Here is a 22,085-nt window from a genome sequence, read left to right on the forward strand (position 1 = left end):
ACCAGTCAATATTCTAGAGAATGGTGTTGTTGAAGTTGCTAATCAAGAAGAGACAGTCTTTGACAATATGAAAATGCAAGATGACAGTACTACCAGAGAGAATGAAGAAGAAGAAGATGAGTTGCAAGAACACTATGAGCCAGAAAATGACTGGAAGTGATGTAAAGGAAGATGACCTCAGTTGTAATGGACACCATGTGCAAAAACCTCAGGACTATGAAGAAAAAGTGAATGATTGGAACATCAATGGGGGTGAAGAGAGTCCTGCCCTTGATAGTGAACAGTCCAAAGATGATGCTGTTGTTGAAATTAAAACATCATGGCATGAGGTAGCACATGAGTGGGGTGGAATAGACCAGCCAGTATCAGACACCTATCTGCAGAACAAGTTCCTCAGTGTGAGATCAGCTTCACCTGATTCAGAGACCACTGGGAATTTTTTACTCCCCTTACCACTCCTCTACAATCAGGACCTGGGACACCTGCTCTCTCAGATTATGGAGCAAGTGAAGGGATGGGTTCAGGGTCCACATCTGATGTGTTTGAGGATGCTGGAGATGTCACACGATGCAAGGAGCCAGAACTCCTGTGTTAGAACTCTATGAGGATGGTAAGCAACTTCTGATGAGTAAATAATTTACTGTCAGTGCATTCAATGGAACATGAACAATTTATACCAGGGGCTGATTGTATTCACATGCTGTGACTTACAATACCTTATTGGTGCCAAGCTGAAAGTACTGATAGCTATTTTAAGACACTAAGCAGCAGAAGTGTTGATATGAGACCCACAGTAACATGCTGAGCTGCACCAATGATGATCTCTACTAGCATTTCATCCCTTAGGAAAAGACTGAAATACTACTTTGTAAAGTCATGCATTTTTAAGTTTTTTATGATTTTTCCTGCCTTTGGTAGACCTACTTATCTGGTCAACTTGTGTAAAATGGTGTTACCATGAATCAATTATGAGGCCAATGCTACTGTTGCATTGCAGAAAACATTTCCTGTTATTTTTCAAGATCTGTGTTAATATGGTTATAGCGCCTTGTATGCTACCTGTTTAGCTGATTGTTTGATTGATGGACTCACTGATTGAATTATAAACTGAATGAGTGATTGTTTCTATGTAAGAAAGGTTAAATGGTTCACTGATAGGTGAATATTAAGTCTACTATTTCAATTTTAGATTTTTAAGGAAGTGATTAATTTTCTATGTAGTTATTTGTGAGTCCCTATTAGATACCTGGCTACCTTTTCACCCCTGTCCTTCATATCTGGCTGACTTACTGACTGATAGAACTGACTGGCTGACTATGTGATGGCCAGCTGCCTGACAGATTGACTTTCTGACAGGCTGACTTATTACCTGCTTGACTGACTGACCAGCTGACTTGCTGACTGACCGGGTGGCTGACTTACTGACCAACTTGCTGACTGCTGGCCGATTTACTGGCTGGCTGACTCGCTGACTGACAGGCTGACTTACTGACTGACTGACTGGCTGACTGACAGGCCAACTTGCTGACAGACTGGCTGACTGACAGGCCGACTTAATAATTGATGGCTGACTGACTGGCCAACTTACTGACAGACTGGCAGGCTGGCTGACTGGCAGGCCAACAGACTGGCCAACTTACTGACTGACAGGCCAACTGACTGGCTGACTGACTGGCCAACTTACTAACTGGCTGGCTGACTGACCTAATCACTAACTTATTCCCAATTTCTTATGTTTCATCTATTCTCTGGTCGATATAAGGACGTGGTTTGTTTTTTAATGCAGACAACCCTGGGGATGTGGCTATTATCAACCCTGAGATCACATGCACAGATCCTGATGACGTTGTAGAGCCAGAAGAGGGTTACAGGACACCCACACAGGAGGATGACATTGATCAAGCTTTTGCAAGTTATGAACGAGAACACCCTAGTGGACAAACGAAAACACTGCAAGAGCAGCTTAACATTCTTGCTATGGTTAGTGAAACTACATGGATACTTGTATCTTAATCCTTTCACTCCGAAGATCTCAGCAGTAATTCTCCTTACTGTCTGCTGTATAATTTTTATGATGCTAGTGTGGGGAATTTGGTATATTGTCAACTGATAACCCCTTAGTGATATTTTTTTTTTCATTCTCATCACTTGTCTGCTTGATATTATATTGATTTTGTAATCACGTGTTTTTCACTGTCAAAAAAAAGTTTCCAGAGTGTTACCTAGCTTTTACCGTAGCAGATGATCTCATGTTCACATGAGAATACTAATTCTCTCTACCTTACAGGGCAGTCGAGAGAGTATAGTAAGTTACTACAGCGATGCAGGCGAGGGTCGGTTTGGCAACGTAACAGTCACAGGTGAGGTGCTGTTCGGATTGAAGTACAACAAACACAAACAGCAGCTGGAAATTCAGATTCACAGAGCTAAAGATATCGCAGCAGCAGACCTTAAGAGGGGACGGTCAGATCCGTAAGTAAATATGAAATGAAGCTCTGATGCATTGTTCTGCAATAAACAAGCTCCTCCTAATATTGCACTGTTGAGTTCCAGCGGACTTTTTTCGGAGCACATTCAGAATTCCATAGTCGTTAAAGTTTGAACTGTGTCTAAAACTGATACAAAAATGTTTCACATTTCGTTTTTTTAAGTACAGTAGGACCCCGCTAATTAGAACAAGATCCGATTTCCCTCAACTCCATTTTCTCAGTCATTTACTATCAGTTAACGTGAATCCCCGCTAACTCGATCCATTTTTTTGTTTTCCTTGGGAGTTCGAGTTAGATAGGTTCTACTGTTTATGTTAAAGGACAATACTTTTTTCCATAAGCGGCTGTCGATGATGTGATAGGCGGCTTTGCCCGAAAAGGGTCTGTAAGGCAAAACCCAAACAGGAGAGCCTGTGCGCAGGCTAGTCAGTCAGCGTTAAGAGGTCTTACAGGCGGCGGTAGACAGGAAACCCTTGTATATTCATCAAGGTTTAGCCTCGAAATGTTACCGAATTTTTCCTAACTTCCAACTGGTTCTTTACGCGGACAAATATAAATTTAAATCCAAGGATCTTTCATCTAGACAAGGACTAAGGCAAAGAGCAGAGATCAACCTTGTATCTTGGGCCTATATTACTCACTGCTGTCTCGTAACCAAGGATTGGCCGCTTACTTTTTTGATTTATTTTTCTCCTTTGAAGTTTCAAAATAAGTTTCATCTGTCCATAGGTATGCTAAAGTGTACCTTTACCTGATAAAACTAAGGGAGGCAAAAAGAAGACCAAGACAAGAAAAAATACATTGAATCCAGATTTCGACGAAATTTTAACGGTAAATATGTGAGAAGTTTTCGCTGGTCCTATTCAGGTATCCAACTTAAAAAGCGATAGATTAATATAAACCCAGAAGTAACAAAGATAAGGAGATTCACACAAGCAGGTTATGTGCACAATCGAATAACTTGAAAATACCATATATATGGGCGTGAAAAACCTTTATGTAACGTTATTGGCGACGACCACTTGGATTAGGCGGAAAAATAACGTAATGGTACATTTTCCGATTTATTAACCCTTTCACCGCCGATAGTGGTTCTCTTTACTGTCTGACGTACAATTTTTATGATGTTAGTTGGGAGAATTTGGTATTGGATCAAACCTTATCCCCTAATTAATAGTTTTCTTTATTCTCACCACTCGTCTGCTTGATATTGTAAGGAGAAATTCTGTCGTGGTCACTCCTTGGAGTCAAAGGGTTAATGTTAACAAAGCAAGCTAACAAGGCCCTTTTTTTAAATCTGTATTTAAAGAACTCTATGCAATGTTTAGCTTAATCTATTTTTGATTTTTATTCCCTTCATGATAGTTTAAGATTGGATTTGAGGAGATGTTGACACGTACCCTGTGGCTTGCATTGTGGAATCACGACACGTTTGGACATAATGATTTCCTGGGTGAAGTGATGTTGCCTCTTGATACTTATCAGGACTCAGGCTTCAGCTGGGATGATCCGTCACCCAACTGGTATCCATTACGAGAGAGAGTAAGTTCATCTAAACAATGGACTCGCTTTATCTCTCTCGGTTTCCTGGCATAATAACCCACTCGGCTAGTTGGGAGAACGAGATAAAAGTTTATGAATCAATGGAAGCCCATCGATCTTAAAGTTTTTGTCCAGTTGAGAAATGTCTTTTTTTTTTCCGTCTGTGGCCTTAACGATAAGAAAAACTATTTGTTTCTGATCAGTCTGAGTGCACGTACTGTCCCAGTAACGTTATTTTCCTGTCATACTATTCACGGGGGAGAAGTGGTGACCATAAGCGTTAATAAACAAAGATGTCAAACGAATGACTTATTCCGTAATTGTAATAGAAACTTGTTGAAAATTCAACGGGTGGGAATTTGACGAGGAGTCTTATCCAGAGTGGGTGAGTAAAAATTCATCCCGCGACATGGCGTGGAGTAGAATACAAGACTTCAGATTGCAAGTGCAGTCCCTTGACAGTAGGCCACACAGCTCTTATGTTAGAGGGAGTGGCACTGTTTCACAGTGTCTACAGCTGTTAAATCAGCCAAAAAGTGTTGGAGGATAACCTTGCGGTAGACATATCGTACAGGTATGTGACTTTGCTGCTTTTGTTTTTTTTTCCTGAACCATAGCGACCAGAACCGTCCCTAATGTCGTACTGTGGAGATCTGACGGTGTCACTGATGTTTGAACGACCGGAGGAGTCGTCTAAAGACAAGAAGAAAAAGAAGAAATCCGGCGGCAAATTACATATCAAGTTGAAGGAAGCACGGAACTTACCTGCCAAGGATGCCAATGGCTTCTCGGACCCCTTTTGTAAAAGGTACTTTTATGTTAAATATAACAACGAACATGTACATATCTTGAAACTAGCTTGCGTCAGGTTCTCGATCAGTGGAGAAGTTTGATAAAGGAGGTTAGCCAAAGAATCGGCAGCCGTTCCGGGAAAGTGAAAGACAAATCAACCTGTAAGCATTATTTTTAACACGTAATTTTTGGATTGTCGCCCTCTGGTGTATTCTCTGATTGGTAGATTTTGACATTTTACACCACCAGCTCATATTCATTCACGCGCACGCTTCATGCTGCCGATTCGAAATGTGACAAGCACGTGCCCATTCAGGCATTTCTATCTCTGCCTCTTTTCCAGCCCTGCGCTTATCTCCACTCCCCCGCTCTGTCGATTTTTTCCACAGAACCGTGTGACTTACACATACATTTTTTAAGTCGAGAACGGAGACTTATTATTATTGTTGTTGTTGTTGTTGTTTTAATCCAGGCGCCTAGCGTCAATTTGTCGTTAGTGGCGACGAGATTTTAATACTAAGACAAAACGCCCTACGTGAAGGGGTCCTTGTAAAGATCTTTATAACCTCATGTTACATCGCCCGCCCTCCATACAGAACAACTACTGATTTCCCCCCCCCCCCCCCCCACCTGCTTAGGTTAGTGCTGAATAATGCTTCCTCAAACCTGAAATTTTTGCCCCTAAGTTACACCTTGACCTACTAACTTGGTCCCTGCTTTCAGTAAACTGGAAAAAGTAAGGTAGTTTTAAGAGTGTTGAAAAGCAGACTCCTCCTCTTGCGTTAAGTACTTACACGTTTAAGCAATCAAGACTTACGATCATGTTCTTTCTTCTTACAACTTGCATACTTTGTGTCGATGTTGTTAAGAAAATTAAGATTCTCTTCACTTTCGGTTACTACTGACGGATCTGGGTAAAACTCTCTCCGGTGGATAGCTCAACACGTTTCGTCAACACTTATCCACTGGGTAGCGATTTATCTGTTGTGGGGCGTTATCTGCCCTTTGAAGAACTGGGTCCCGATGTTTAACTCGAACGGTCGCTTATAATTCGCATGTCGCTTGAAAAAGAGGAGAGCCTTGTCATAGACTTATTATGCAGGGGTTGATGCCCGATGTGAGTCGCAGATTAACAGACTTACCGTTGATCTAAAGTTGATAGCTTGACTACACGATTGACAGTGATTATGTCGTGACACGAACGGTTAATTTTTTTTATCCATCGCGATCACGATGAAAGAACACATCCGCACATCTTTATGTATGTGATCTGTCTCGCGGGACCTGATATGCCTTCTCTCTGCGTTTTGTAAGAGTATTGTCCATCTAAGTACCTTTGTGGCTGCGACATTGAATTAAAGGAGTCAAGTCGTTATATACTGTGACCTTTTATACTTTGCGTGGTATTACCTAAAACGTGAAGAAACTAAGTGAAGATCAATTTTTACTTAAGCTCTTTTGAAAAATTTTCTTTTGAGGTATTTTTTTTGGGTGTGTTTTGCTTCCATCGTATTGCATGATAAAAATCGTATTGTGCCACTCTATTAACCAGATAATGGTCAGTGCTAAGAGAGTAGTGTATATTGCCCAGCAAAACAGATTAGGCTACTGATTACTGTCAGACTAATTTAGAATTGCCATCTGCGCAGTGTAATTAATTCAACTTGGCAAAAGAGTTCGTCTCGTTTACATTTACATGTAGCTAGATTGAGAATTTTTGAAAGTCTTTTGTGGCAATAGCATTGATTGGATTTCTGGGAATTCTTTGTCTCCCAGATGAGCGTTTGCATCTGGACTCTGTAAAAACTAGCAAATATGCTTGGCTTTTAACGGACAGGTATTTTCGTTTAGTACACTGCAGTTGGTTTTCGATTGCTTTGATTTTACCTGCCTTTCCTGATGTGCGTTGAGTTACATTTTGTTTTGTTTTGTTTTGATGAAATTAGACCTTTACGTATTCCTTCGCCAAAACTTTTGCTCGGTTTTCGTTTAGTTCAAGACCAAAAAAATTCTGAATGAATAATTCTTGAAGATTAGAATTCGATCCAAAAGTTTTGATAACTATCAGAGTGGCGTCATTGACATTAAAGGGCCAGAAATGCATGAATACTTTCATAACTTGAATTAAGATTGTTGATTTTTTTCCGCTCTTTTCCTATCGGGTGGAGTGTCTAAATAATAACATTGTGTCGAATATTCCCGGTTTTATTCACCATTCTTGTTTTCTCTTAGCATATACCTTAAATTTTCACTTTCCTCTTTTAAGCATTGCCGGCATCGTCAAACCAGTCTCTACTAATATTTCGGTTGCCCTTGGATACCAAAAATGTTTTACTCTGTGGACTGAATGCGTCTATATTGTGGAGACTATGTTTTGGAAACAAAACATACCCAGCTTATTCTGTCTGGTAACTGTAAATATTAAAAAATTTGTGAACATCACAAATCGCTTCCGCTAATTTCCGCTACTGTGGTTCATTTGCATTGCTAAAACATCTGTGTATACAAGTTGTCGTTTATAAAAGCGAATTACTCAGACAAACAACAATCACTATAGTGTGATCTTATTTGGTTTACGGTCAATTCTATAAGCACTTTTCAAGGGGGAAACTGCCATTATTGTCACACATTTCGCAAAAGAGATTGAGTGGACGAGCTGTAAGTCGCTTCTTCGTTCATTTTTTTAATTGTCTTAGACTGTGGCTCTTTCTTATCCCCTTCATTTGTATTTACGACAATCTATCGCTCTTGCTCTACCAAATTTACGTTTAACTTCGTTTTGTCTTTTTGTCGTCGAACTTTATTTGTTAAATTGTCCTGAATTCTGCTGTCGCTTATGTTGACTGTCCAAAGTGTATCGAAAATATTTCAATATTTTCACCGAATTTTTGGTTTATTTTTGGATCTTTCTGACAAGTTGGCCAGCAAAGCGTCAAACAATGCAATTTTGTTTTCTTAGTTTCTGTTTTAGTCCGGAAGAATGGTCTCGTCGTACTTCCGTCGTAAATTGGTTGTTAAAAGTAGAGATAAAGCGGCTTTTCAGATCTGCGTCATATATGCTCGATCGACCTCACGCTACTGTATGATGCAGGATTCCGACAAAAAAGCGTAACAGGACAACTTCGGTAACATGCTGCCTGATAAACTTGCATATTTTACTTTTTTCTCCTTTTTTAATTTGATGTAACGAACAGAAAACGTTAGTTTTAAAGTATTGCTTGAACGTTAACTGTAACTGCTGGCCAAGGCTGTCTTGCACGTTTGTGTTTTTACTGTTACTTTATTGTTGTTCGAAATACCTCAATGCTATTGTTAGAATCATTTGCCTACAGATGTGCTTTTTAATACACCTCCTTGTGTTATTTCGCATTTTACCTGAAGTTTTCTCAAGAGTATTTTCCTTCCTTTTTTTGTGTCCTTTTTGAAGCAAAAAAAAAAGCCTTTCGCAAAGATTTTTTGAAAAGTGCTTGCTCGATATGAACGAGGTCAATGCTTGAAAAAATTTATTCATCGAATCGCAGCATCAATTATTCATAACTCGTGAGATAAACCGTGTTTCAACACCTGGTTTCCGTTTCTTGGTTTTTCTATTGGTACAATAGTTTATAATAGTATTACAGATCAAGCACTTTGTCACATTGAACCCTAACTGCATGTGGCAATATTTCATTCGTTGCTGTGTGTTTCTTTTCCAAATTCAAATTGATTTAAGCGATCAGTAACTCTTTGCTGTAGCTTTCTTGTGTCCACGAATCAGTGCTTTCACCGTAGAAAAGTTGGTGATTTGAACTTCATATCATAAAAATGTGTAGTGTTTTGTGGTGTACGATAAATATCCTGACATGGTTGGTTCAACAACCGTTGAATATGATTTTGATATCAAAATTTTGCCATCGACCAGGAGTGAAGAAAAAACCTGTGAATATTTAGTATAGATGCCGCAAGTTGTCGTGAAAGACTTCAAAAAGTGTGGAATAACAGCACGAATGCGATAAAAGATGTACCTTGGTGAATTATTACTAGTATTAGTATATATCACACTGGTGAATAGTGCTTTTCGCGCGCGCTGATTGGCTGGCTCAGAAGTGAATAGCAAGTGCTATTTAAAAAATTGAACCACCAATATTCACCTCCACTTTTGTGAATAATTTTTCATCATTTTTATCACTTTTACCGCCAGTATTACTCTTATTTTACCGATTACCACTGCTTTTATTATCACTATTCATATTTTTAAGGATTTAGCTGCTTGTGGTTGCAAAAAGCCAAATTCCTACTTTAACGAAAAATCAGTATCAAACCCCGTATCAAACCTACAGGAGCTTCTTTTGTTGTATTGACTTTTTGTAACACTCTTAACTCCGTAGCACTGTTTGTGATGGTACTTTTAGCATTTACTTGAGTGTCAACTATATTCATGAGGTCATGATAATCATGTACTTAACATACCCTCTTCACTGATGCTATGCCAAAAGGAACTCGTGTGCTACTAGAATGAGGGCAGTCCTTCTTTGTTGGCTTAGTCCGTCGCGTGAGGCGTAAGTAAATGACAAGTAAATTAAATTTTTCTGCGCGATTGACTAAGTTTGCCAAGAAGGACAGCAATTAGTCTAGTGTGCAACTCTACCGCCACACCTCTCCATCCTTAATCTCTTGCTACACCCCTTATCTACTTTCACCAGTTTCAGTTAAGTTTATTTCTCACCGCCCGACGCAACGCAATAACTTATAAATCTGTTACATCGTAAAGAATAGGTTTCCGTAACGAAGACTTACTGACAATACGTGGTTTGGAATGTTATACTTTTTTGTGAGTGACGGATTGTCATCAATGTTTAAGTTGCTTCACGTAAGCTTAACTTGCACATTGCCATCAGTTACCTCTTACCAGACCAAAGCAAAAAGACCAAACACAAAACTCAGGTGGTCAAAAAGAACCTCAACCCTGTGTGGAACCACGCCTTCTGTTATGAAAACTTGACGATTGACGAGCTGAGGAACCGTGTCCTAGAGCTGACCGTGTGGGACTACGACCGAGGTTCCAGTAATGATTTTCTCGGAGGTTTGAGATTGGGCCTTGGGAGTAAAATAGAGTCGTGGGACGACTCGCAAGGAATGGAACGAGAGGCGTGGCAGATGATGCTCGAACGACCCAATAGTTGGCACGAATACACCCTGAACCTGCGATCAAGCATGGATAGTCAAGTAGATTAAGCACGCATGCGCTCGATACTCGGAATTAAAGTTAAAATGAAGTAATACTTCCAAAACATATATATGGACCAAAGAATACAAAAAAAACAAAAACTTCCTGCACACACTGTTTTCGCGAACGTAAAGTATTTCATGATGTGAAACAGGGTTTCTTTTAGCGCATCGATGGAAATTTAAACACAAAACTTCGGCCATGGAAACGAATGGCGTGGCCAATATTATTGAATTCGTAATATTTCTGGCACGTAATGTAACGGAATATTATTTAACATTTTGAAAAGGCCTTAAATTTTGGCAGGTTGGTATTTTCAAAAAAGTTTTGCCGCAAATGGAATATATTTTTGTAAAACATTGTTGGACTTACATTTAAAGACGTTGTTGTTGTTGTTGTATATATTTTTAGCGAGTTTTCGTCGAACGAACGGGTTTCAATGTAAGTGTGCTCTGAATTTTTTTGACGTATCTCGTGGCACATTATTTTCATATAAAGGAGCCTTTTTCAACGTCAACTTAACATTTTTCGTTCGAGGTCAGTTATGAATGTTTTCTATCGAGAACACGTTAAAGGTACGTTATGCGAACAACTTCAGTTCTCTCAGCGTATCACAATCCCTCCTGTTACGAACTCGTACACAAGTCAAGCCTTCTCGTTTTTTTTTTTGGGAGTTACTCCACGAAAACGGGCGTTGATGCGCGAAAAAATGTTTCGCGTATCAACCTGAGATTGTTCAACTCGCGTTGTGACAAGTTCATGACCAAGTTGTTGCTCGCATAACTTATCTTCTAGAGCTTGCTGTTTTGACTCGGTGCTATTTCGAACTAACTTCATTCTATATTTTTGGTATTAAAATCCATGTAATCTTATTTGATAGTTGTGTTTTCTCTCCTGTTTTCTCAGTTCTTTTCATCATGGTAGCCAGAACAATTTCTCAGCTCGTATGGCTGTGCAGAGGAAATGTTATGTTCTTCTTGAAAGCCGAAATCAAAATAGTAAAGGCTTCTCTTTTACTCTGAAACAAGATTGCCCATAAGGGTATTCCACCATAAGAAAGGTCCTATGCTTTTCTTAAGGTGATCCTTTATGGATCAATATCAGTATCTGGGCAACTGCCCACCTACCCCTCCCCTAACTCAACAACAGTCAATTGACAACAACTTAAGGTTAATGTTGGGTTAGGGGAGGGGTAGTTAGGTAGTTGCCCAGATACTGATATTGATCCGGATTTATTTCATCAAGTGTCAATTGTAGAACTTGTTACTAATTCGATGATGTTCCTTAAAACCTAGAAGTATTTTATCTCCATCTTGTAAGGCTGTGAGCGACCTACTTATTTAATTATTTCTTTTCAGCGCTCATGTTTGCTCCTTCCTAATTAACACAGTGAGTGAAGTCTGATCAATAGTTTCTGTAAACCTTTAAACAGCTAACGTTAATGGTCAATGTAACAGTCCAAGATCCCATCTAAAATCAACATTTTCAAAGAGAAAAACCCTCGATTACTAATTCAATGCTATAGCAATATAAGCTTAAAACTTTGTGTTAGATTTAAAATCAGGTATTGGTTAGGTCGCACCTGTTAGTAATAATGATATTTGATCCTCAGAGCCATTGTCAATTTAACAGCTATCTATCCTGAAATGAAGTAGGTTTCAAAATAAATCCAGGTTAGTAGTTAATCTTGAATGCATTGTTAACTTTATAAAAATATTTCCAGATATGAATTGGACATGATATTGGTTTTTACTGAACTATCGCCAGTACTTAAATGATAATATTAACTGGCCGTGACTTATCCCACGTGTGTTAGTTTCCCACAAAGCCCCAACCAATGTCGTTCATGTAACTTATAAAAATGATATTGACCATTTAAGTTGACCATGAATGTCAACAGCTTACCAATGCAGCGTTAATTCTAGGGGGGAAAAGTAGAACTTCTGCTTAAATTGCAGCAAATTTAAAGCTATAAACATGCTCCTTTATAAATCCCCTTAAAACACGAAAAATAGCGTTTATTTACGTTATAAATGACATGTATGGAATACAGTAATTCATCCATATAACCCAATGACAATATTTCTCTTTACCAAATTTAAGGAGAGTACTTCTACATTATTTCATGTACCTTCATAACATTAACAAACGAAAAAACTAAAACTAAAATATGAAATACAATGTTCATTTACCCTATAAAGACTTGAATAGAATTCAATAATTCGACATCTTGAACCCTGCAATATTCCCATAACATATAACTACTTTCTTGTACCAAACTGTAGAGAGAGTATGTCGTCTCACTGGTATGTTATTTATAGTGGTAATAGGACCGAGTGGAGTCCAATTCGGTCTGTAATTATACGAGTGATTGACAAAATCGGACGAGCGCGAAGCGGGATCACGAGTGTGATTACAGACAGAATTGGACGACAAGAAGTCCTGTTATTAATTAATCATAACCATTTCAATTTCCGAAAAAACAACCTAAAACAAATATCTCTAGTGGAGACAATGTCTTTTGTTTAAAATATCTCCAGTGGAGGCAATGTCTTGTTTAAAATATGTCCAGTGGAGACAATGTCTTTTGTTTAAAATTCCCCAGTTTTTCTTTAGATAGGTGGTTGTTGCAATGGTTATTGTGATCATTTCTGTTATTGGTGGGTTAACTAAGTGGACTTAGTACGATTGGTGGCTTCAACTGTCCGATTACAGGTGTCCGATTACAGCAAACTGTCCGATTACATTGTCCCAGTACAACTGTACCGAATGATAAAGGGATGCACCAATAATATTTGAGGAATTGGTAATTATAATTAGCAGGGTAATCAATTTAAATTTTTTGACCAATCGACTTACAGTTGGGATATTTTTCTGAATAAATTCCTCCCTTCTTAGTCAGGTACTTGATATGATTGGCAACATCAGGGGCAAATTGTCGAAAGAGATGTATTGCTTTTTACGATAAACCAGCTCTGTCAAGGGGGTATTGAAGCTTTGTCAAAGGGTTTTTGTGCAAAATCCGTCGGTAGCGGTGTCCTATGCGTGTTCAGAATACTTTGAATGCTTTATATATCAGAGCTTAGGCCACTGCAGACCATCTCGTATCCAGGGTCTTCACTTCTCATTAAACCGGTAAGAAAGATCCATCAGAGCTGACTGCGATAAACAAAAAAACCTGAATACATAATGGTCTCAGAAGAAGCTTTTAAAGAGTTCGGTAGTAGACATTTTGGTTATTGAGTCAATAGTTTAAAAGCGTCATAGACGAACGACGCCAGCGGGCTATTTAACTGTTTTTTTGGCTTCGTTGAGACAGTTATTCTCTTTCTGCATTTCGTTTCCCCTTCTTTACCGGCTTAAGGGTCAGATTTTGTGTTTTGATCATGACTCCTCGTCAAGATAAAAAACATAGAGAAGAAAGTACATCTTTTAAAGACAAAAAAAATTGTCAACCTTCAAGGATGATGATGGACACCTTTCTATAAACACACCTTTGCGGAGACACGATTTAACATAGGTGTTTTGTTGACACGTACTTTTCCACTGGCAAGACGTTACCTCTGGAAGGGTAAACAGAAGTTCCTTCAATTTACTGCTAAAAAGAAAGAATTTTCTAATCAAACTTTATTATAACATGACAGGATTTTGTTCCTTGTTAATTACTCAAGAAATGGTCGACCTTTTGTCTTCTCGAAATTTCCTTGTCAAGTTCCATTTCGCACTAGACCCTGATATGCTGCTGGTTCAATTAGCAATCATATGAGATAATACTAAGGTCATTTAAACCTCATGAATAGTCAAAATAGATATTAATTATGTGGTCGCTCACTTTTCTGAACAGAAGGTAAAGTTCTGTTATCAAAAATGTTGGTCTGATAGTGGCATTGCGTTCTAAACAATATACGTATGATTTAAAGTTGGTGATGTTTTTTCAAAAGTCACGGCTCAACACCAGTTAGTCCAACATCAGTTTCTTTACGGCTAAGAAAGAAATTAATTAATTTTGGTGTCAATAATTTCACGTCTGTCGTGAACAACTTCGTGTTGAATATTCCCTCGTATTTCCAATTAATAATACGACTTACGCCTTTTCTCTAAATGACTAAAACTCCTATCCTTGTGGAGTTTCATGAGTTCTATAGGCCCTTAATCCCTGTGATACCTTTGAAGTTACTTGCTCGTATGGTCGTGATCTCGAATTGCGATTTATCTCCTACTAAATGTTGTCTCGGTTTTCAAGTTTAATTTTTTTAACAACTTACCGGCATAATGTATTCATCCGTCCTTAAATAATTAACATAACAATTAAAAGTGGCTTATTAATGAGGTGAAAGATCCGGCAAAATACAAAGTTTATGATGAACAGCCATTGCCAAGAGCTCAGTCATGAAGTCAATTATAATTTGACTATACACACGATTAACAGCGACCCATACGAAAATTCTGCTAGCGTTGAAAAGCTTCGAACTGTTGACGGTTATTCAAACGTTATAGAACACCAATATCTATCACTTTTTTCGCGTTGGAGCTTCTAAAATTGATTTAAATCAACCATTTTAAAGAGGATCTCATTTTATTTTTATTTTTCACATTGACACTCACAAACGATCGATTTTCACTTTTTTCAAGCTGATATCCTCTTGAGACCTACTGATTCCTGCCAAGTTTCGAGGAAGCGTGCAAAATAATTGGTTTCTAGACAACGCAAGTCCTCGTCAGAAATTGCAGGCATATTCAAATTTGATTGGTACGGTGAGACATTCAAATTTTGACGTTTGTTTTTTTTTGTTCCGTGCATACTTGTTTATTCATGAGACGGCCGGTCGCTATATGCAAGAATTACGCTGACTCGTTTGCTATTCATTGAGCAGCTCATTTTCCTTCTCTTACTCCCGTTTTGCACAGTTTGTTTGGCAGTTTTGATCAAATCTGTTTCACCAGTTGAAAGTGGAAGCCTGTTTGAAGCTGGTGGCCGGAAATATACTTCAATATGGACCACTTCACTCGCCTGCTACCGTGAGTTGCATTTTGTAATTGTAGACGCGCATTCGTTCGACATCAATATCCCTTCCTGTGCGGAGCGTTTCTTTTCTAAAATTTTCCGAATGAGCCTCCGACGACAAAAACTTGTGTTTTCTGAATTCGCAGTTTTCTGGAGCTAGTTTCCCAGTCGTTTTTTCGTCCAATCGACATTTTAGCGCGAGTTTAATTCCCGGCGTGAACACTTCATTTCAATTTCTTCAGGCGTGAGAGAGTTAAAGTTTCCGTTCTGACTTCATACATCTGCTTAGAAGAAACTATCACCGTAATTAAACTTTTGAACTGTAAAAGATGAACGCTTTCATATCGTCGGTGTAGCATTCGTCATCATAATTCGCCAAAAAGAGTTTCATAACAAACGCCAACAAACCACAGGAGTGGAGATTCACCAAATACTACTTGTTACTGTAATTTCGATGTCGTATCTGATACTAGTAATAAAGTATTCACGATGAGAAAGGACCAGAAACATTTTTCTTACGTTATTTTAGAATTCCTACCCTTGTATTACACACTAAATAAAAATGCCTTCTTTTTCCGACTATCTGATTCGAATCAAAACCAATTACGAAAGCTCCAGTGTCTATATGTAGATTTAGAATATATTATCTTGCGTGCGATTCGAGGCCGTCAACAAGTTAAATGCCCATAGGAAGTCTCCAGCCTTCTTTAACGGTGAAAATCTATTTTGAAAAACTTTAGCTTTAACGAGATGTTTAAGTGTAATTGCAAACCGCCAATTGCCATAATAAGATGGTTTTAACGGCTAGCTCAATAAAATACAGTAAAAGCGTTTCAACACTCTACTTGGAGGAAATTAGTAGACCTATTAAACTGCGGTGATAATACATTTTTTTTTACTGAAGTAAAAGGTAATTAGTTTTCATAATTCGTTTTGAAACAGTTTCTGGAAACAAGCGAAAAACGATTGAAATTCATGGCTCACCAAAGCCTAGACAAAATGTTTGGATCCTAACATTCTGGCCCAGGTTGACCGAAAGTTGGATAACGTTATCCACTGGATAAGTCTCTATCCAGTCAATAGCACATTGTTTAGATTGCACTCGCCCGCTGGATTGTGATTTATCCGTTGGATAGCGCGATACTCCCATTGAACAACTGGGCTCCGTATGATAAACATTTCAACAAAGTTACAGTTAAGATATTTTACCAATTCATTGTGAAACGACAGCAATAACTCATAGGTAATTCCAATTTATTCCTTGTAAAAACCTGATTAAATATTTGCTAGGCGTTCTCAAACTCTTTCGAGAAAATGTGTAAAGCCTTGATTGCGAAATAAATTTTTTCAGCAATCGAACTTGCTTTAACGATACGTGGTGTACATTTTCCATTCTGAGAATTAAATTGTGTGCGTTTGAAACATCTGATTCAGAAAAAATTGCCTTGAAATGGTTAGCTTTTTTCGGTTCTATTCAATTGGGAGCCATTCATTGGGTAATCTAACTACAGTTCTCCGTCCAAAACATTAAATGTGATCACAAAACAAGAGTGTCGCCAAATTATAAGTAAACCGAGAAAAAAGCCTAAACCTGCATCGATCACGAGATCGGTACTTAAATATTCTTTTAAAAAAAATTAAGTATCAAATGTAGAAATTAAAGAATAACAGGCTATGGCCTAAAGAGGAATATAATACGTTTGTGGAACTAATTTTTTAAAGTAGAATTTAATAGTTTTTAAGTTGTTGTTTTCTGTAAACGTTAAATAGTCAATAACTTATCAAATAGGACATGCGAAAAACTTTTTGGTTTGATTTTCTCGTTTTCTAAGGGCCTATTTACACGGTACGACTTTGTCGCATGCGACAAGCTTACGACAGGCTTACGACACGAATTGTTTCGTGTAAATCAAACCTACAACTCGCTTACGACTCTTAAGTCATGTCGTAGGCCTGTCGTAAGCTTGTCGCATGCGACAAAGTCGTGCCGTGTAAATAGGCCTTAACGATCCTCTCGTTTTGTGGAACAGTTCGCTGTCCATAGGTATGCGAAATCGATTGGTGATCACGAAAATATCAATTTATGACGAAACCGACGATCACGCCAGATAAGGCAAAGGACGCACTTTTGAAATATTGTGTCATCTTCTAATTGATGTCCCAATAAAGCGCAGATAAGGAATGTTCTAATATATTCATGTTTGCTACACTGTTTTTTGTTGTTTTGTTTGTTTGTTTCTTCGTTTGTTCGGCTTTTTTTTTTCAGTGTAACAAACAAATATCTTAACTTACCCAATTTATTGATGATCTGATGAACTTGGCACATAAATGAGATGAACTTATTTGACTTAAGTGATTGCAAATGCTTGAGTGTCTTTCAGTCGTTCAGGAATATTCCAACATGTTTTCAATCATTGATAGGATCCTTTTTAGTTAGGAGTTTTTAAGAGCAAAATTTTGAAAAATGTAGCTTGGATACTAAATTAAATATCAAATCTCCACGATGAAACCTTATTCTCTAGTCGTATTCATTCTCTAGCAAAAGTTTGAGGAGTTTCTCGAGTTAAGCCGCCATTTTCGAGTGGCACGCAAAATTTGTTTTCATGGAAGATTAGCATGGCAATGCAAGGTGAAACCCGACCACCATAACTGGAAGAGGAAACCAGAAAGAACCACAGGATAATTCGATTAAAAACTTGTAAAATTTAAGAGGGATGCGTACAGATCGACTCCAAGTTGTCTATGCTTTGGTAAAAATGTCCTTGGCTCTTAATTCTGCTCCCTTTACTTTTTATAAATGAAAATTAGAATTAAATATAGATCAAAACTCGGCTACAGAAAGAGTGTATTACGGTGGTTTCAACTGCAGCTTTTTTTTTCTACGTGTTTTAATTCAAAGGAGCTTCCCGAAATTATTTGACAACGATAAAAGTGAAACAAAGTCAGAGGCGAATCCAGAGACTGACCAGACCGACAATAAGACCCAGACTCCCGCGGAACAACAGCCTTTGGTGCCGTCACAAGAAAATCTTGCTTTTGAAGAAGACGAAAAACACTTGGAACCGAAAGATACCTCAGCTGACTCAGCCTCTTCTACATTAGAAACCACGGTGGAACCAATGGAGAGCGAAAAATCATCTGACACGAAAGAGCTGGAGAAAGTAGCAGACGACTCCGGGATTTCTGTTGATCACGTGAATGGAAACGACGTCATTTCAACAAAGGAAGAGACAAAGGAAGATGAACATGATCAGGGTCATAAAGTGAAGCCTGTTCTTGAATCCATAAGTACATTCGCCATGCAATTCATGGAAGCCAGCGCACCCGAAATCAAAGTGGATAAGCCCCAGACACTGTTCTCGGTTGCAACAGAAGATGCTGAGGATGCTCCACCAGGGAAACCTCCCCAGTCGCCTAGGAGACACACGGAACATAACATTAAAAATAGGCTACTCGATAAGAATTCGTTATTACCAGAGGCAGCTCTGACCAAGAGGCGACATAGTGATTTTGCTGTTTCGGCTCCTCGGCCCGTTAATGATGAGCTGGCTACACAAGACTTGAAGAAGCGCGGTTCAGTTGGAGCAGGTATTACTTAATTATATATATAGCGGAGCTCCTGCTTGCAGAGAATGCAAATGAAGCCCGACACTTAGGAAAAATATAGCAACCCATATTCATACGTCCCTTTGTTATCGGCTCAGTTCTTCAATTATTATTACTATTTTATTTTATGACTATTGTACTAAATAGATACACCCTTTGTTTCAGTTTGTTTGAACCATTTTGTTATAGTGTACCCGATTAGTAAGCTTCTTGTGGCTAGCTAGAAGACTTAGACTCTTAAATAAAGTCGTTAATTGATTGATTGATTCGGCTATATTTCTGTACTCTCTCGCACTTAACTTTAGGACTTATTACAAGGGATCTTCCGGGAAATATTACGATGAAGGTGATGCTTATCTTTCAGTCACCAGAGGAAACTCAAAAAGCTAAATCAAGTGTTTCCTTGAGAATCGAGAGGATAAACATAACAATTGAAGTTTTTAACCCATAGGAAGCAGTAATACTTTGAAACGAGCAAGATTGATAAGAATAAAAAATGACTAAATTGGAAGGCCATAGGTAAATTTCTGAGATGTGCCAATCATTCCATGATGCAGTTCCTTAATTACAGGAAAAGTCAAAAACCATCGGCTAAGTTGTTTTTTTTCTTTTTAAGGACAAACTACCGCAAGGAAAGGTTCTCATCCAGACGTTATCAGAGCTGGTCGGGGACCCCAATGGTCACCAAGTCTCGAAAGGAAACGTCTTGATGAGGCAAAGAAGGGGAAAAAGAAGGACGAAAGAAGGAAGACTTTAGCAGAATTAGCTTTAGAAGCTGGTTACACAGTAAGAACGATGTGAATTAAGCATTGTTACGATGATTTTGATGCCTTATTAAATTATCAATGGCTAATGAGCCCGAATGGGATGTTCTTCTCATCTCATTCCTCGACAACCTGATCTTGTTTCCCGTATTGACTATCATAAAAAAATTTTCACAGCCCAACATTGAGACAGAAACGCCTGTATATCACACTGGATCGTTGCAGGTCATCAAAGCAGATCCATCTAAGGTAACTTTGAATTTTTTGACAGATTTATCAAATCGAAATAGAAACTTTTTGACAAACTTTTAATCTTTCACTGAAACTTCACTCTCGTTTGGTCTTTCGCTTAAAGTTTTTTTTCATTCATCACGCTATTTAGAACATAAAACTCGAAACACCTCAAATATCAAGCACGTACACATCCAGGCTATATGCAAGGCCTGACCCCTTGATGGAGGAAGCACATGGGACCGAACAAATACCGCTTGTTTTTATGATTTGCATTTTCTAAATCAAACATCTCTGCCGCAGAATAATAATAATATTTTCACCTTGTCTAACGTTCGCTCAGGGAAGTTCAGAAAGCTTATTGAGTGAGCCTGGTGAAGAACATTTTAGCAGTGTGCCCGTGACTGGGGAAGTGTTTGTGAGCCTGCGATATGAGATGCCGTCCAAAAGGTTTGAAGTACATGTCCTCAGCGCTAACAATCTGTCTTCTGCTGATGCAAAAAGATCTTCCTCTGATCCGTGAGTATGGCTCCTCGTTCTGAAAGAAGTCTTAAACATCAGCAGTATGCTATAGGTTATAAAAATGTATTTTCGATAAAAAGAAACCAGACTTGGGACAACGAACTCTCTTGAGTTTCCACTGAAGGTTCTGATCATGCACAGCAAGTTAAAATTTCACTTTTAAAGAGATGTGGGGATGAATAAGGCCTACCACTTCAACGAGATTCCTTTTTGACAAGTAACTATTATGAAGTTATCATTAGTGCTATTAGTCACAGATCTCTCACCCTTAAAATCAAAATTGCATGTGTTCTTACCTCTGACCCGACATTTCTAAAGAGCTGTCTCTATTTTCAGTTATGTGAAGACATACCTCCTTCCGGACAGACGGAGCAAACGCAAGACAAAAACGAAAAAAGATACCTTAAATCCACACTTTGATGAAATTTTAGAGGTAAATTGATTGAGCACAACACTTGAGTATTCCCAGGCTTTTCCTTATTATGTTACTGGCAACAATTTTAGGATTCTAAAATTTTATCCTCTTATTAATCATTATCAACATTAGTCATTATTGTCACAATTATTAATACATAGTCATTATTTGGGTCGGAACCCATGTCACCAAAGATACATTCATCGGCATCGCAATGGGCAGCGTGCATGCCAGAAAAAAACTGGGTGTGACACACGAATTCGAACTCTCTGTGAAGAAACAAACTTGAAAAAAAAAAAAGAAAAAAAAGCGAAGTTGCAGAAGAAAACTGACGTTTTGTCTTCTTTTCCAGTGGAGTTTACCGGGGTGACCCTCAAATTTATTAATTCCATTCCTTTTCACTGGCTCGTTTCCAAAACATCCAACTAAATTAAATCTAATCTTATCTAATTTCTATGCTCAACCTTTTTATTTTTCTCTGCAGTATTTCATGGGATATGACGAGCTACTGACACGAACATTACATCTGAGTGTGTGGCATAAAATGATTGGACGAAACTGTTTCCTGGGTGAAATTAAGATCCCAATGAACAATTTTGTTGAAGCGGGAAATTCCCTCGAACAACCAGTAGCTAAATGGTTTAATCTGACCGAGAAGGTAAGAGTTTATTTCTCAAGTCCAGTCAAAAGAGAACCTCTCCATTCCTTGCAACATCAATTTGAGCCTGTTGTCTCTCTCAGTCGTGAACTGCACGTGCCAATATGAGTAATGATATAGTTACTGACCGTTGCTAATAATTCTCGTTGTCTCGACGCTTTGACAATTATTCACCTGAGTGGAGGTAAATATCCACCACTTTCATCGTCACTGAGGTGAATAATTCATTTAATACATTTAATATATACCACACTGATGCAAAAAAAATAGTTTATTTCTTTCAATACCGAAAATTGTTCGGAATTAAACTCTTGACGCGCGATTTTGTCTCAGCTGCTCTGAGGTGAATAGTGCTCTATTCACTTCTGAACTAGCCAATCAGCGCGCGTGAATAGTTTTATTCACTTGTGTGGTAAATACTAATGAAAATTATTTGATAAATTTTCCATCCTTGGAGCAAAGCGCTTCGAAACATGCCCTAACAACGGCAAGCAACTATCAGAAAACGAACGCGCAAAGACTGTAAGTTACATCACTTATTTGATAGATGGAAGTATGTTTAACACAGGCTTGCGAAGTGACTACATTACGTCCAGGAGTAAGGGAAGCTTAACTATGCGAATAGTCACGATCGATTAAGAGACTTGCATGTATGTGGTGTAGGGAGATATCTCGCAGAGATGAAGACTGAGGAAAGATTAAACGATGATAAGCCGTACAACCGCTTGAAAAGATGGGCGTTTCTTTTTCTTTAATAGACCGATGAGATGGATGGTCTGCCTTCAATTCCATGCGAATTAGTTTTGTCTTTGAAGTACGTTACTTGTGATCAAAGGTGGGGTTCAGGGTCCGTTT

The 22,085-nt window shown here is 38.4% G+C and overlaps 1 non-coding gene across 1 annotated transcript in view; it reads left to right on the forward strand.

Annotated features, from left to right (window-relative positions):
• Positions 1-22,085, forward strand: part of LOC131780295 (uncharacterized) — a 22,850-nt gene continuing 765 nt past the window's right edge. Inside the window, exons 1-15 of the transcript XR_010718817.1 lie at positions 1-610; positions 1,787-1,980; positions 2,288-2,472; positions 3,219-3,320; positions 3,855-4,031; positions 4,649-4,839; positions 9,701-10,036; positions 14,998-15,048; positions 17,934-18,622; positions 19,257-19,426; positions 19,582-19,653; positions 19,979-20,154; positions 20,494-20,590; positions 21,057-21,230; positions 21,989-22,070. This is a non-coding gene — a transcript (uncharacterized protein). The remainder of the gene's footprint in view (positions 611-1,786; positions 1,981-2,287; positions 2,473-3,218; positions 3,321-3,854; positions 4,032-4,648; positions 4,840-9,700; positions 10,037-14,997; positions 15,049-17,933; positions 18,623-19,256; positions 19,427-19,581; positions 19,654-19,978; positions 20,155-20,493; positions 20,591-21,056; positions 21,231-21,988; positions 22,071-22,085) is intronic.

The sequence above is a fragment of the Pocillopora verrucosa genome, chromosome 9 (assembly GCF_036669915.1).
Source record: "Pocillopora verrucosa isolate sample1 chromosome 9, ASM3666991v2, whole genome shotgun sequence".
In the NCBI taxonomy this organism is placed as follows: Eukaryota; Metazoa; Cnidaria; class Anthozoa; order Scleractinia; family Pocilloporidae; genus Pocillopora; species Pocillopora verrucosa.